Below are 15,488 nucleotides of genomic sequence, written 5' to 3' on the forward strand. Positions count from 1 at the left end.
CCAAGTGGCCTTTCTAAGCACCCTCTGTAAGGGAAGCAGAATGGAGGCCTAACCCCTCTCCTTAAGAACTGATGACCTGTCTGACATCTCACCTGGGATTTTCAGAGGGAACTACAGGAGGCCAAGGGTGTCTAGGAGATAGGACCAGGCTTAGGTGGTGATCCAGAGACAGGCTGGGGGCTGGCAAGGAAGCCAGGTCATCTCTCAGGGCAGTTCCACCCGAATGAGTGAGGCTGAGTTATGAATCAACACCCATGGCTGCTTGGGGTCCTCAGAAAGCTCAGCATATAAACTTCACATGTCTAACTACACATGGAGGGACTTCTCCTGGACTTCTGGGGTTGGGAGTACTGTGAGTCGACAAAGCAGAGCCATTAAATCCTATAGAGCACAGGGTGGGGAGCATCGGGGAGGAGGACATGTCGGCTCAACCCTGTGGGGAAATATTTGGTTGCCTTTGGGGAGAGATATAGTGAAATTAGGAGGGCTCAGGCCAGAGGCACAGAATGGAAGGACTAACTTGGGGCCAGAAGCAGCCAGAGAGGGAGAGTTGTGGCTATGTCGGTCCGGAGAAGTCAGGTGCTTGGTTGCCAAGGAACATCTGTGTTGGAATTTTATATGCAGGCCCAACAAAGCCAAATTCCTTAAAAGCAGCTTCTTTCTGACCAGATGGTTCAGCAGCCTTGACAGAAGGGTGTGTGTGTGTGTGTGTGTGTGTGTGTGTGTGTGTGGTGGTGGGTGGCATTCTCAGTCTGGGCCTCCCCATCTTTTTTTAGGACTTTGTCCCTTAGTGACTCTTCCCCAGTTAAATTGTACTTGGTGCCTTTCTAGCACTTAACTAGCGAGGAGAGAGCACAGGCTTTCAGCAAGGGTCTTCTGTGCTGGAAATCATTCAGGATCACCTAGGTGGCAGCATCCAGTGGCGACTCTCGCTCCCAAACATCCATGCATACGGAGCAATGGGTATATGAAATCCATCAATAATTCCCAGGCCTAATTTAAGCCAGAACTGCCCTTCTCCGAGCCCTGACCTCCTGCTACACGGTGCTCATCCAAAAGAGACAGGGCTTATTCAGTGACTGAGAACCTTAAATGTTAGCCCGAAAACAGTCTCTCATTTACACCAGAAGAAGCTGAGGCTCAGATCTGGGGGAGGGAATTGCTCAAGGACAACCAGATGGTGACTGAGGAGATGACAGCTCTCTTTCTTGCCCAACATCCATGTTTCCGGGAAGCTGAAACCTGGTAAAGCATTCTAACATGTGAACAAGGGGTGAAGCCCTGGAAAACCCACAGAGGAGTGGTTCTGATCAAGAAGGGGGTCCACGGAACTGCGGGGGAGACCTGGCATGCGGCCCCACCCCAACCAACTCAGTTAGAGTCTCTGCTTGGGAGGTGACAAGCGTATTTTGAACACACTCTCTGGGTGCTTCTGATGGGCTGTGCAGGTTAAGAACCGTGGTGCTAGAGGGATAATTTCTCCTGAACAAGCCAATATGGGCCATCTTTCTCAGGCAGCTAGTTATCCACTGACTGCTCATCTTCTAACAGAGATAGCAGAGCATGGAAGCTGAGAGTAAGTATGCACTCTGGAGCCCAACTGCTTCCCACTTCCACCATGTTCTTTGGGCAAAATATGTAACCGTGTCTCTCCTCAGTTTCTCATCTGTAAAATGGAACTAGTAATAATAACTACCTCAGAAGGTGGTGGCAAAATTATAATACATATAATTCGCGTATGTTTGGCAAACAATAATAAGCCTTACTCTGATGAACTAGCCAATAATAATTTATTAGTACATTTGACATGATGGTTTCAAATGTGAGTTAGAAATGTCATTCTGGGAGCCTCTGGGACAGATAGACTGGTATGTTTTCCTCTAACTGAAGTTTATTGGTTATCATCTTTGGAAATTCTTTTTAGCTAAAAAAGGAAGGAGTATTCATACAGATTGTTTTAGGTTTACAGGTGCAGAGTGATCTGGAAATTAGCTTTGGCTAAAAATAAAACCGCTTGATCATTTCTGTTTCCAGCAATAGAGTGGATTAGGTAGCCAGAACACTTTCCCCATCCAAAACAACTGAAATGCTGGATAGAGTTGTTGTTTTTTTTTAATCTTTACAAATGTATCTCTGAGCTGACATGGAAATAAGAAATTCTCTCAGTTCCCACACAGACTGAAACCAAGAACTCTGGGGGGTAAATGAATCTTGAAAAATCGAGCAGGGAGCAAGCAGATTTGAAAAAGAACCAACCAAATATAACTCCCGAATATGAAAAATTAATAATTGAAATTAAAACCTCAAACGATGGAATAACCAGAAGATTAGATACAGTTGGAGAGAAATAATGAAGATGGATGCAATGACATTATCATGGATATAAATTTGAGAAGTTAAGCAATATTAAGAAAAGGCAAAAGTGATAAAAAAGAGAGAGAGAACCAAATGAGATGTCTCAGTCAGATATGGGGAGACGATTTCATTCCAACAGATGATGGCTGAGAATTTACGAGAACTCTTGGAAGACATTAATTTTCAACAAATCCAAATGAGGATGAATAAAAGGAAACACACTCCTAGACATATTAACTACAGAATAAAGAAAAAGAGGTGATGTGGAAAGCAGCCAGACAGGAAAGATGGGTCTTCTACAAAATCATGGCAATTAGTGTTATTTCTGACTTCTTTTCACTATAATGGAAGCCAAAAGGCATAATGTGCTGACAGAAAATAGCTGGTAACAAAAATTCTATGTCTGGCCAAATGATTTTTTAAAAATGAGGGCAAAGTAAAGATGTTTAGCATAAAAGAAATAAAACAGATATTTACCACCAGAACATCTCCACTAAATGAAATTCTACACAATATAGGTGGGAGAAAATGATCCAAGAGGGAGAAAGTGTGATACGAGAAGGAATAGTATGTGGACAAGCATGAATAAACCTTAAATCTAAATAAACCTTAACTATATAAAATGATAATAATATCAAATTTCCAGTGGAAAAACATAGGAAAAGTAAGATATCAGACAAATAAATGTTGGACTGAGTGGGGGAATAACTGGAATTTAAAAAAAACTTAAAGACCATGAATTTTTCAGGAGGAGGTTAAGGATATTAATTCTAGAATTATTAAAAATGCATCTTAAAAATTATAGGGCAATCACAAGAAGATTAGATGTGGACAATGTCACTTCCAAACAAATAGAAGCCAAAGAAGGGGAAAAACAATGAAATACAAGTGAATAAATAAAAAAACCTCAATTAATTTGCAAGGAAGGGAGGTGGGAAAACAGAAAGAGTTAGACAAATGTAAAACATATAGTAGGGTTGTGGAAATAAATTCAAATATATTAGTAATTATGATAAATATAACAGGACTAAATATAACAGGACTAAACTCCTCAGTTAAAAGACAAAAATTGAATCAACAATAGCCAAATTATGGAAGAGTTCAAGTATCCTCGACTAATGGATGGATAAAGCAGATGTGGTATACATATACAATGGAATATTACTCAGCCATCAAAAGGAAAGACATCTTGCCATTTTCCACAATGTGGATGGAGTTAGGGAGTATTATGTTAAGCAAAATAAGTCAGTCAGAGAAAGACAAATACCATATGATTTCACTCATATGTGGAATTTAAGAAGCAAAACAGATAAACATAGGGGAAAGAAAAAAAAAGAGAGAGAGAGGGAAACAAACCATAAGAGACTCTTAACGATAGAAAACAAACTGAGGGTTGACAGAGGGAGGTGGGTGTAGGATGTGTTAGATAGGTGATGGGTATTAAAGAGGGCATATGTGATGAGCCCTGGTTGTAATATGTGAGCTATGAATCACTGAATTCTACTCCTGAAACCAATACTACATTATATATTAGCTGGAATTTAAATAAAAACTTGGGGGGAAAAAAGACAAAAATTGATAGCCTGGATAAAAAAAATATAATCTAGCATATGCTACTTACATGAGACACATTTCAAACATAAGTATGTAGAAATATTGGAAGTTAAAAGAGTGAGAAAGATACAATAGGCAAATACTAATCAAAAGAAAGCTGGAAAATATGATAGTATCAGAAAAAAACATATTTATTTTTATTTTTTGAGAGAGAGAGGGAGAGACAGAATGCAAGTAGGGGAGGGGCAGAGAGAGAGACACAGTATCTGAAGCAGGCTCCAGGCTCCCAGCTGTCAGCACAGAGTCTGGCACAGGGCTCGAACTCACAGGCCATGAGATCATGACCTGAGCTGAAGTCAGATGCTTAACTGGCTGAGCCACCTAGGCGCCCCCAGAAAAAACAAACAAACAGATTTTAAGGTAAATAGTTTTATGAGTGATAAAGAGGTCACTGCATTGTGGTAAAATGCTTAATATCCCAAACACGTGAAACAATTTCAAACTTGTAAGACTATCTGTCTATCTATCTATCTATCTATCTATCTATCATTTTCTATCTATGCTCAAAATACATAAAGCAAATGACAGCACTACAAGGGAAGCTAGACCAATCCATTGTGCTAGTAGGAGAATTTACACATCTCTGTCAGTGGCTCATAGATTCAGCAGATAAATATCATTAAGGATATAGAAGATTTAAAGACTACATTAATAAGCTTGATAAAGGGGGCATATAGAGAACATTGCACTCCGCAGTTGGAGATTATTACTTCTTTTTAAACATAAATGGAATTTTCTATGAATAAATTTCAATGTAATTAAGCTGGAAATCAGTAACAAAAATTATAATGCAAAAAAAAACCCTTACATTTGGAAATGGAAAACATGCTTTAACAACTCACAGATCAAAGGAAATATCATAATGGAAATTTAAAAATACATAAAGTGAATATGATGAAAATATTGTTTTGAAACTTCTGGAATGCCATTAAAGCAAACTAGGAATAGAAGAGATATTTGTTCATCTGAAAAAGGACCTCTTAAAAACCTACAACAAATATCATTAATAGTCAAAAGTTTAAATTCAAAGGGTAAGATCGAAATGCCCACTTCCAATATTCCTATTCAACAATGCACTTGAGGTCATAGCTAGGACAGTAAAACAAGGAAAATAAACGAAAAGTATAAGAATTGGAAAGGAAGAAAAAAACTGTTTTCAGATCTAGAAAGTCCAAGACAATCTGTATCTTTATTATTAGGGTTAAGAGTTTAGACAGATGACTGCACATAAAATTAATATAGAAATCAGTTGCATTTCTATATAGCAGAGGCAATTAGTTAGAAATATATGATTTTAAAAGAAACTATTTACATTAGCAACAAAAAATAGGAAGCACTTAGTAGGACATTTATAAAAGAGATGTAAGTCTTTATAGATAAAACTCTAAAATTTTACTGAAAAACTTTAAATTAGTCCTAAAACCATGGCATACACCATGCTTACATTTTGAATAGGAAAGCAATATTTTAAAGATGTAAATTTCTCCTTTTGTGATCTATAGATTTAGTGAAATTCCAGTAGGAGTTTGTGTTTTTAAATTGTTTGGTAGAACATAACTAGCAGATTCTTAAATTTGTATAGAAGATCAAAAGTCCAAGGATGGTCAAGACAATGTTGAAGAAGCAACAGCAGGTGGTGGGACTATGCGTACTACAGATCAAAGCTTCTGATAAATCATTGCAAATTCAGCTATGTTCAACCTAACAACTTTTTTCTTTCCAGAAGACAACTTTAAGACAGTAAACAGATGATACAAATAGCACAAATGGGGAGAGAGATTTGCAATCTATAACTGTAAAAGCCTTCCAGAATATGCACCAACTTTCATGAAGCAATAAGAAGAAAACAAATAAATCAGTAGAACAGTGGGCAAGACACGAACAGGCATTTGATAGAAGGGGAATACACATCTGACTCATACTCGCATGAAAAGATGCCCAATCTCATTATTCACGAGGGAATTATGCATTAAAACTACAGTGTAAAACCATTTTATACCACCAAATTAGCAAAAACAGCAAGGTTGATAATTTACAGCGTTGTAGAGGGGAGCTGAGGAAATCACACGAGCTGCTAGTGGGAGTCTAAGTTGGTACAACCACTTTGAAAAACAGTGTGGTGTTAAGGAATATGACCCAGTAAGGCTGATTCCCGTCTGAAGAAACTATCACATGCATGTGCAGGAGCCACGTGCAAGAACCTTCACAGCTGCATTGTTCTTAATGGCTCCAAACTCGAAACAACGTGAATGCTCATCCACAGTAGAATGAATGAACTGTGGCAGATGTGATTCAGTGCATGAAGAAATACCACACAGCCATGAAAATGAATGAACCCTGATGAGGGAGCATGGGGAAAACTGAGGGCAAAATACAGACTGGTACCCCTCCCCCTGGCCCAGGTGGATTATGTGTGATATTCCTCGGACATTCCTGGCTACCCAAGAACAAAGGAAAGGGGTTTAAGTGCTTGCCATGGTAATGTGGGAAACTAAGGCAAATGAAAAATTAAATTCCCTCACTGCCCAAAACCCATTGACAAGTCACAGGCAGAGTGACCTCCCTCTAGGAGCTCAGCGGCCTCAATGATGACACTTTTCTAGGGGAAAAAGAGAACCTTAGCTTAACCTTATCCCCATCTGGAGGATCCTGTAAGTCTACTTCCTTTATATTAACTGCCCCAAGATATATGCTGGCAACCATACTCCAAGCTTATGGCCCCCCGATATACATCTGAAGGGTCTCATGACTGAGGTTTTATTAAATGGTAATAAGTGGCATTTCCCTACCAACAGCTAGCCTCTCAAAGTCCTGGAAACCTTGCTTTCAAAATACCTTAGAGACTTACTTTATCCCTGACCCCCTCCCACCCTGAGGGTATGTAATGAGTTACCTGTCACAACCCCAGTGCAGCTATTCCTGCCCAATGGGTCCTGTCCCTATGTTTTAATAAAATCACCTTTTTGCACCAAAGATGTCTTCAAGAATTCTTTCTTGGTTGTCGGCTCTGGACCACCCACCATCACCCCAAAACTTCATCAAACCCCACACAGCTGCCTTCAGTAACATGAAGGAGTTTTATTTTTTTTAATTTTATTTTTTTAATTTACATCCAAATTAGTTAGTATATAGTGCAACAGCCATTTCAGGAGTAGATTCCTTAATGCCCCTTACCCATTTAGCCCATCCCCCCTCCCACAACCCTCCCAGTAACCCTCTGTTTGTTCTCCATATTCAAGAGTCTCTTATGTTTTGTCCCCCTCTTTGTTTTTATATTATTTTTGCTTCCCTTCCCTTATGTTCAACTGTTCTGTGTCTTAAAGTCCTCATATGAGTGAAGCCATATGATATTTGTCTTTCTGTGACTAATTTCGCTTAGCATAATACCCTCCAGTTCCATCCAAGTAGTTGCACATGGCAAGATTTCATTCTTTTTGATTGTCAAGTAATACTCCATTGTGTGTGTGTGTGTGTGTGTGTGTGTGTGTGTGTGTGTGTATATATATATATATATATATATATATATATATATATATATACCACATCTTTATCCATTCATCCATCCATCCATGGACATTTGGGCTCTTTCCATACTTTGGCTATTGTTGATAGTGCTGCTATAAACATGGGTGTGCATGTGTCCCTTCGAAACAGCATACCTGTATCCCTTGGATAAATACCTAGTAGTGCAATTACTGGGTTGTAGGATAGTTCTATTTTTAATTTTTTGAGGAACCTCCATACTGTTTTCCAGAGTGGCTGCACCAGCTTGCATTCCTACCAGCAATGCAAAAGAGATCCTCTTTCTCTGCATCGTCGCCAACATCTGTTGTTGCCTGAGTTGTTAATGTTAGTTGTTAATGTTAATTCTGACAGGTGTAAGGTGGTATCTCATGGTGGTTTTGATTTGTATTTCCCTGACGATGAGTGATGTGTACCTTTTTTTTCATGTGTTGGTTGGCCATCCGAATGTCTTCTTTGGAGAAGTGTCTATTCATGTCTTTTGCCCATTTCTTCACTGGATTATTTGTTTTTTAGGTGTTGAGTTTGCTAAGTTCTCTATAGATTTTGGATACTAACCCTTTATGTGATATGTTGTTTACAAGTATCTTCTCCCATTCCGTCAGTTGCCTTTTAGTTTTGCTGATTGTTTCCTTCGCTGTGAAGAAGCTTTTTATTTTGATGAGGTCCCCATAGTTCATTTTTGCTTTTGTTTCCCTTGCCTCCAGAGACGTGTTGAGTAAGAAGTTGCTGTGGCCAAGGTCAAAGAGGTTTTAGCATGCTTTCTCCTTGAGGATTTTGATGGCTTCCCATCTTACATGAGGTCTTTCATCCATTTTATTTTTGTGTATGGTGTAAGAAAGTGATCTAGGTTCATTCTTCTGCATGTCGCTGTCCAGTTTTCCCAGCACCACTGGCTGAAGAGACTGTCTTTATTCCATTGTATGTTCTTTCCTGCTTAGTCAAAGATTACTTGGCCATATGTTTGTGGGCCCATTTCTGGGTTCTCTATTCTGTTCCATTGATCTGAGTGTTTTTGTGCCAAAACCACTTTTTCTTGATGATTACAACTTTGTAATACATCTTGAAGTCTGGGTTTGTGATGTCTCCTGCTTTGGTTTTCTTTTTCAAGATTGCTTTGGCTGTTCGGGGTCTTTTATGGTTCCACACAAATTATAGGATTATTTGTTCTAGCTCTGTGAAGAATGCTGGTGTTAGTTTGATAGGGATTGCATTGAGTATGTAGATTACTTTGGGTAGTATCGACATTTTAACAATATTTGTTCTTCCTATCCAGGAGCATGAAATCTTTTCCCATTTGTGTGTCTTCCTCAATTTCTTTAATAAGCTTTCTGTAGTTTTCAGTGTGTAGACTTTTCACCTCTTTGGTTAGATTTATTCCTAGATATTTTATGGTTTTTGGTGCAATTAATGGGATCGATTCCTTAATTTCTCTTTCTGTTGCTTCGTTGTTGGTGTATAGGAATGCAACTGATTTCTGTGCATTGATTTTATATCCTGCCACTTTGCTGAATTCATGGATCAGTTCTAACAGTTTTTTGGTGGAATCTTTTGGGCTTTCCATATAGAGTACCATGTCGTCTGCGAAGAGTGAAAGTTTGACCTCCTCCTGGCCAATTTGGATGCCTTTTATTTCTTTGTGTTGTCTGATTGCAGAGGCTAAGACTTCCAATACTATGTTGGATAACAGTGGTGAGAGTGGACATCCCTTTCTTGTTCCTGACCTTAAGATAAAAGCTCTCAGTTTTTCCCCATCGAGGATGATATTAGCGTTGGGTCTTTTATATATGGCTTTTATGATCTTGAGGTATGATCCTTCTATCCCTACTTTCTTGAGAGTTTTTATGGAGAAAGCGTGCTGTATTTTGTCAAATGCTTTCTCTACATCTATTGAGAGGATCATGTGGTTCTTTTCTCTTTCTTTATTGATGTAATGCATCACATTGATTGTTTTGTGGATATTGAATCAGCCCTGTATCCCAGGTATAAATCCCACTTGGTTGTGGTGAATAATTCTTCGTGGAAGAAGAATTATTCATGAATCTGGTTGGCTAATATCTTGTTGAGGATTTTTGCATCCATATTCATCAGGGAAATTGGTCTGTAGTTCTCCTTTTTAGTGGGGTCTCTGTCTGGTTTTGGAATCAAGGTAATGCTGGCTTCATAGAAAGAGTTTGGAAGTTTTCCTTATATTTCTTCTTTTTGGAACAGCTTCAAGAGAATAGGTGTTAACTCTTCCTTAAATGTTTGGTAGAATTCCTCTGGAAAGCCATCTGGCCCTGGACTCTTGTTTTTTTGGCAGATTTTTGATTACTAATTTGATTTCTTTACTGGTTATGGGTCTGTTCAAATTTTCTATTTCTTCCTGTTTCAGTTTTGGTAGTGTATATGTTTCTAGGAGTTTGTCCATTTCTTCCAGATTGCCCATTTTATTGGCATATAATTGCTCATAATATTCTCTTATTATTGTTTTTATTTCTGCTGTGTTGGTTGTGATCTCTCCTCTCTCATTCTGATTTTATTTATTTGGGTCCTTTCCTTTTTCTTTTTGATCAAACCGGCTAGTGGTTTATCAATTTTGTTAATTCTTTCAAAGAACCAGCTTCTGGTTTCATTGATCTGTTCTACTGGTTTTTTTGGTTTTGATAGCATTAATTTCAGCTCTAATCTTTATTATTTCCTGTCTTCTGCTGTTTTGGGGTTTTATTTGCTGTTCTTTTTCCAGCTCTTTAAGGCATAAGGTTAGGTTGTGTACCTGAGATCTTTCTTCCTTCTTTAGGAAGGCCTGGATTACTATATACTTTCCTCTTATGACCGCCTTTCCTGTGTCCCAGAGGTTTTGGATTGTGATGTTGTCATTTTTATTGGCTTCCATGAACTTTTTAACTTCCTCTTTAACTTCTTGGTTAGCCCATTCATTCTTTAGTAGGATGTTCTTTAGTCTCCAAGTATTTGTTACCTTTCCAAATTTTTTCTTGCAGTTGATTTCGAGTTTCATAGTGTTGTGGTCTGAAAATATGCATGGTATGATCTTGATCTTTTTGAACCTGTTGAGAGCTGATTTGTGTCTGAGTATGTGGTCTATTCTGGAGAATGTTCCATGTGCATGGAGAAGAATGTATATTCCGCTGCTTTAGGATGAAATGTTCTGAATGTATCTGTTAAGTCCATCTGGTCCAGTGTGTCATTCAAAGCCATTGTTTCCTAGTTGATTTCTTGATTAGATGATCTGTCCATTGCTGTGAGTGGGGTGTTTAAGTCCCCTACTATTATGGTATTACTATCAATGAGTTTCTTTATGTTTGTGATTAATTGATTTATATATTTGGGTGCATCCACATTTGGCACATAAATGTTTACAATTGTTAGGTCTTCTTGATGGATAGATCCCTTAATTATGATATAATGCCCTTCTTAATCTCTTGTTACAGTCTTTATTTTAAAGTCTAGATTGTCTGATATAAGTATGGCCACTCTGGCTTTCTTTTGTTGACCATTAGTTTGGTAGATGGTTCTCCATCCCCTTACTTTCAACCTGAAGGTGTCTTTATGTCTAAAATCAGTCTCTTGTAAATAGCATATAGATGGATCTTGTTTTCTTATCCATTATGCTACCCTATGTCTTTTGATTGGAGCATTTAGTCCAATGACGTTTAGAGTGAGTAGTGAAAGATATAAATTTATTGCCATCATGTTGCTTGTAGAGTTGGAGTTTCTGGTAGGGCTCTCTGGTCCTTTCTAGTCTTTGTTGCTTTTGGTCTTTATTTATTTGGGTTTTTTTTTCATCTTTTCTCCCCTCAGAGAGTCCCCTTTAAAATTTCTTGCAGGGCTGGTTTAGTGGTCACAAGCTCCTTTAATTTTTGTTTGTCTGGTAAACTTTTTATCTCTTCTTCTATTTTGTATGACAGCCTTTCTGGATAAAGAATTCTTGGCTGCATATTTTTCTGATTCAGCACATTGAATATATCCTGCCACTCCTTTCTGGCCTGCCAAGTTTCTGTGGATAGGTCTGCTGCAAACCTGATCTATCATCCCTTATAAGTTAAGGACTTTTTTCCCCTTGCTGCTTTCATGATTCCTTCCTTGCCTGAGTATTTTGTGAATTTGACTATGATATGCCTTGTTGATGGTCGGTTTTGGTTGAATCTAATGGGAGTCCTCTGTGCTTCCTGGATTTTGATGTCTGTGTCTTTCCCCAGGTTAGGAAAGTTTTCTGCTATGATTTACTCACATAACCCTTCTATCCCTATTTCTCTCTCCTCCTCTTCTCGGACCCCTATAATTCTGATGTTGTTCCTTTTTAAAAAAATTTTTTTTAAATCTTTATTTATTTTTGAGAGAGAGACAAAGTGAGAGCAGGGGAGGAACAGAGAGGGAGGGAGACGCAGAATCCGAAGCAAGCTCCAGGCTCCAAGCTGTTAGCACAGAGCCCGATGCGAGGCTCGAACTCACAAACTGTGAGATCATGAACTGAGCTGAAGTCGGCCGCTTAACTAACTGAGCCCCCAGGTGCCCCTTGATGTTGTTCCTTTTTAAAGAGTCACTGATTTCTCTAATTCTTAAATTGTGCTCTTTTGCCTTAATCTCCCTCTTTTTTTCTGCTTCATTATTCTCTATAAGTTTGTCCTCTATATCGCTGATTCTCTGTTCTGCCTCATCCATCCTTGCCGCCCTTATCTCCACAGAAAGGGATTAAAATCTATTTTTTACTCCAGCTAGTACTCTTATTATCGTGATTCTAAATTCTGGTTCAGACACTTTGCTTGTATCTGTGTTGGTTAAGTCCCTGGCTGTAGTTTCTTCGTGCTGTTTATTTTGGGGTGAATTCCTTCGTTTTGTCATTTTGAAGGGAGAAGAGGAATTAATGAGGTTAATGAAATTAAAATTAAAAAAATTAAAATCAAAAAATTTAAAATTTAAAATACTAAAATTAAAAAATTAAAAACAAACACACACACACACACAAATTGGAATAAATGATGCTAGATCCTGGGTGTGTTTTGGTCTGGGTGTTGAAAGGGGCTTGATAGATTAGAGAAAAAAGGGGAAAGAAAAAAAAAGGAAATTGTTTGAAAATTTGAAAAAATGAATACCCTGAAGCAGACTAAAATGAAATGATGGAAGTAAAATAGAATTTGAAAAAATTTACACAACAGTGGAAAATATGGTAGAAAAAAAATTAAAGAAAAATATTTTGCATAAAAATTGAAAGTAAAAATGAATTTTTTCTCTTTCTGTATTCAAGAAAGAGAAAAAAAACAAGAGAAAAAAAAAAGAAAGAAAATTGAATAGATGGACCAGCGAACAGACTGAAATATGAGTGAAATGACTTCGTTTTCCCCTAGAAGTCAAATTATGAAGTGCTTTATAGTCCATAAACTAAGCAGGCGGAGAGACTTGTGTTCCTGAAGAGCGAGGTTGGCCCAGCTGGGCGGAGCTTAGTGTAATGGCTCCATTCTCCACTAGATGGCGCTGCTTAGCTTACTGGGATGGATTGTTATGGCGCTTGTAGGTGCGTATGCGCATGCGCGGGAGCGGCAAAAATGGCGTCACCCGACTACCCAACGTCTAGTGTCAGAGCTGTTCTCCCCGATCAGCAATCGCGCACCCGTCCTTCGTCTTCGGCTTCCATCCACTCCCCGCTTTTACACAGTCCGTGACCAAGCCCCAGGCAGCACCTCCCACCTGAGTTTGGTCTCAGATGCGGCTGTTTTTCCTGACCCCTTGCTTGTGAGGGACTGTGGCTTTGACCCGTTCTGCCCGTCTGCAGGAGGGTCTCGCCGAGCAATGGCGGGGTGCCAGCAACGCTTGCTGGACCCTGCTGCTGCCGATGCCCAGAAAGTGAGGCCAGGTGCCAGCCCGCCCCAGAAAAAGTTCGCGAGATAGTGTAGCAGCAGCGCCTCAGGGACTATGGAAAATCACAACACACATCTGGCACCAGGCTTCACCCTTAACGACCTTGTTCCAGTACCAGCGAATGTGGTTGTTCTCCCAGGTCCACTGGGGCCTTGCCTTTGGGGGACCCACACAGCTTCTACCAGGTGTTCTCCCAGCAGGGGAACCGCCTCTCTCCGTGTGGCCTGAAGACCTCCGGACCCCACTCTGCTCCCGGGGATTCGCCCTTCCCACCAGAGCACCACCAGGTATTGAGCTGCGGGGTTTCAGACTCAGCGCTTCCCCTGTTGATAGTCTTAATGGAATTTAAACCCTCTCGTTTCTCCCTTTTTAGTTCAGTGCCTGCGGCTGTTTCCACTTCTCCACTTTCCCTCCAGCTGCTTTTTGGGGAAGGGGGTGCTTTTCCCGTATTCTCCCCCCTCCCCCTGTCTCCGTCCTCTCTCCACATGCAAAAGTGGCTCCCCTGCCCCCTGCAGCTTCTCTCTCCCCCACTTCACCTCTCCACGCTGCGTACCTGCTGAATTCTGTGGTTCAGGTTGTGCGGATTGTTGTGTTAATCCTCAGATCAGTTTTCTAGGTGGGCAGGATGGTTTAGTGTTGGTCTGGCTGTATTTTATGCACGGGAGACCCATGCTGTTCTGCCATCTTAGCTCCTCTGAGTTTTTTTGTTTTTGTTTTAAGTTTATTTATTTATTCTGAGAGGGAGAGAGAGAGAGAGCGAGCATGTGCAGAAGGGGCAGAGAAAGAATCCCAAGCAGGCTCCACCCTGTCAGTGTGGAGCTGGATGCAGGGGCTCGATCTCATGTGAGATCATGACCTGAGCTGAAATCATGAGTCCTTAACTGAGGCACCCAGGGGCCGCAACATGAAGGAGTCTTAAAAACATAAAACCAAACACAAGGAGCAAATTACAGTTTAACTCGTAACAGTCTGGCACTCTTGATATAAATGTCAAAAACAAAATTAATTTTTAGAGGTCACATTTCTAGGTGTTAAGAAAAGGCAGGAGAGGTTGTTAGCACAAAAATCAGGCTAGGAAGTTTAGCTGGCTGGGTGGGAGAAAGGAGGAAAAAGTGACCTGGAGGTGGCACATGAGGATTTTCAGGTTTGGTAAGATTCTATTTCTTTTCCTGAATGGTGAATACATTGGTGTTATGTTATTATTACTTTACAAACTGTATAGAAGCTTTTTTTTATATCCTTCCGTGTATATGATACAGTGCGTGATGAAAACAAAACAAAACAAAAGCTGTTGGGCAAATACAACTGAGACTGTCAATTGGACAAAAATTGTGGGGCGATATAACAGAAGACCTCAGGTGGAGGAACTGGGCACCGTGTCTCCCACAAGGCAGCACTGCCTCCCTGGGCCTATTTTACAGAGGAGTGTTCTCTTTGACATGCCCTGGCTCCAGCCTGATCCTCCTTGCCCTGGCAAGGAGAAGGGGCCTTTTCTCTCACTCTCTTTCCCTTTGTGTTAATGAGATAGCCAGTCTGGGTCAACTGCTTTGTCCAAGGTCACACAGCTACTGAAGGTTCCCAGTCCATCGTTCATTTCACCTATTATTATGCAGAGTTTTATTTTATCCTTCCCAGGAGGGCCTCAGAGAAGAGAATATTAAAAGGCTACAGTAATTAGCCTCACATTGTAACACCCTTGACTCCAGGCTACCTCCTTCAGCAGGGGAGGGTAAAGTTTGATTCTGCCCTTCTCAGACGGATCTGAGATTCTGGCTACAAAGCAAGAGAGGATTTCCCAAAGATGCCCAAGGGTGTCAGGAGTCCATTTGGGTCACTATTGTTCACAGTGGCCTTTGAGAAGTAGCTGTGGAACTTGTCGGGGGTAAAGCGTTGGGTCTCATCTGTTGGGGGGTGGAGTAGGTTGTGTGGGCAACTTGGAGTAGACTGAACAGATTTCCAGGGTTGTGAAATTGCTCGTTCTTTCCTGAAAATGTTACCTGTGTCTTGATGTTGGCCTCCGACCTGCACGTCAGAGCTCCAAGTGAGCTGGTGAGGGCTGCAGGTGGGCAACTGTGCATTTGGAAGCTCCTTCTGCTGCCCCAATACTCTGCTCCTGGCTTTGCTGCTGTTTTAGGGAAACG

This window comes from Leopardus geoffroyi, chromosome B3 (genome assembly GCF_018350155.1).
Source record: "Leopardus geoffroyi isolate Oge1 chromosome B3, O.geoffroyi_Oge1_pat1.0, whole genome shotgun sequence".
Classification (NCBI taxonomy): Eukaryota; Metazoa; Chordata; class Mammalia; order Carnivora; family Felidae; genus Leopardus; species Leopardus geoffroyi.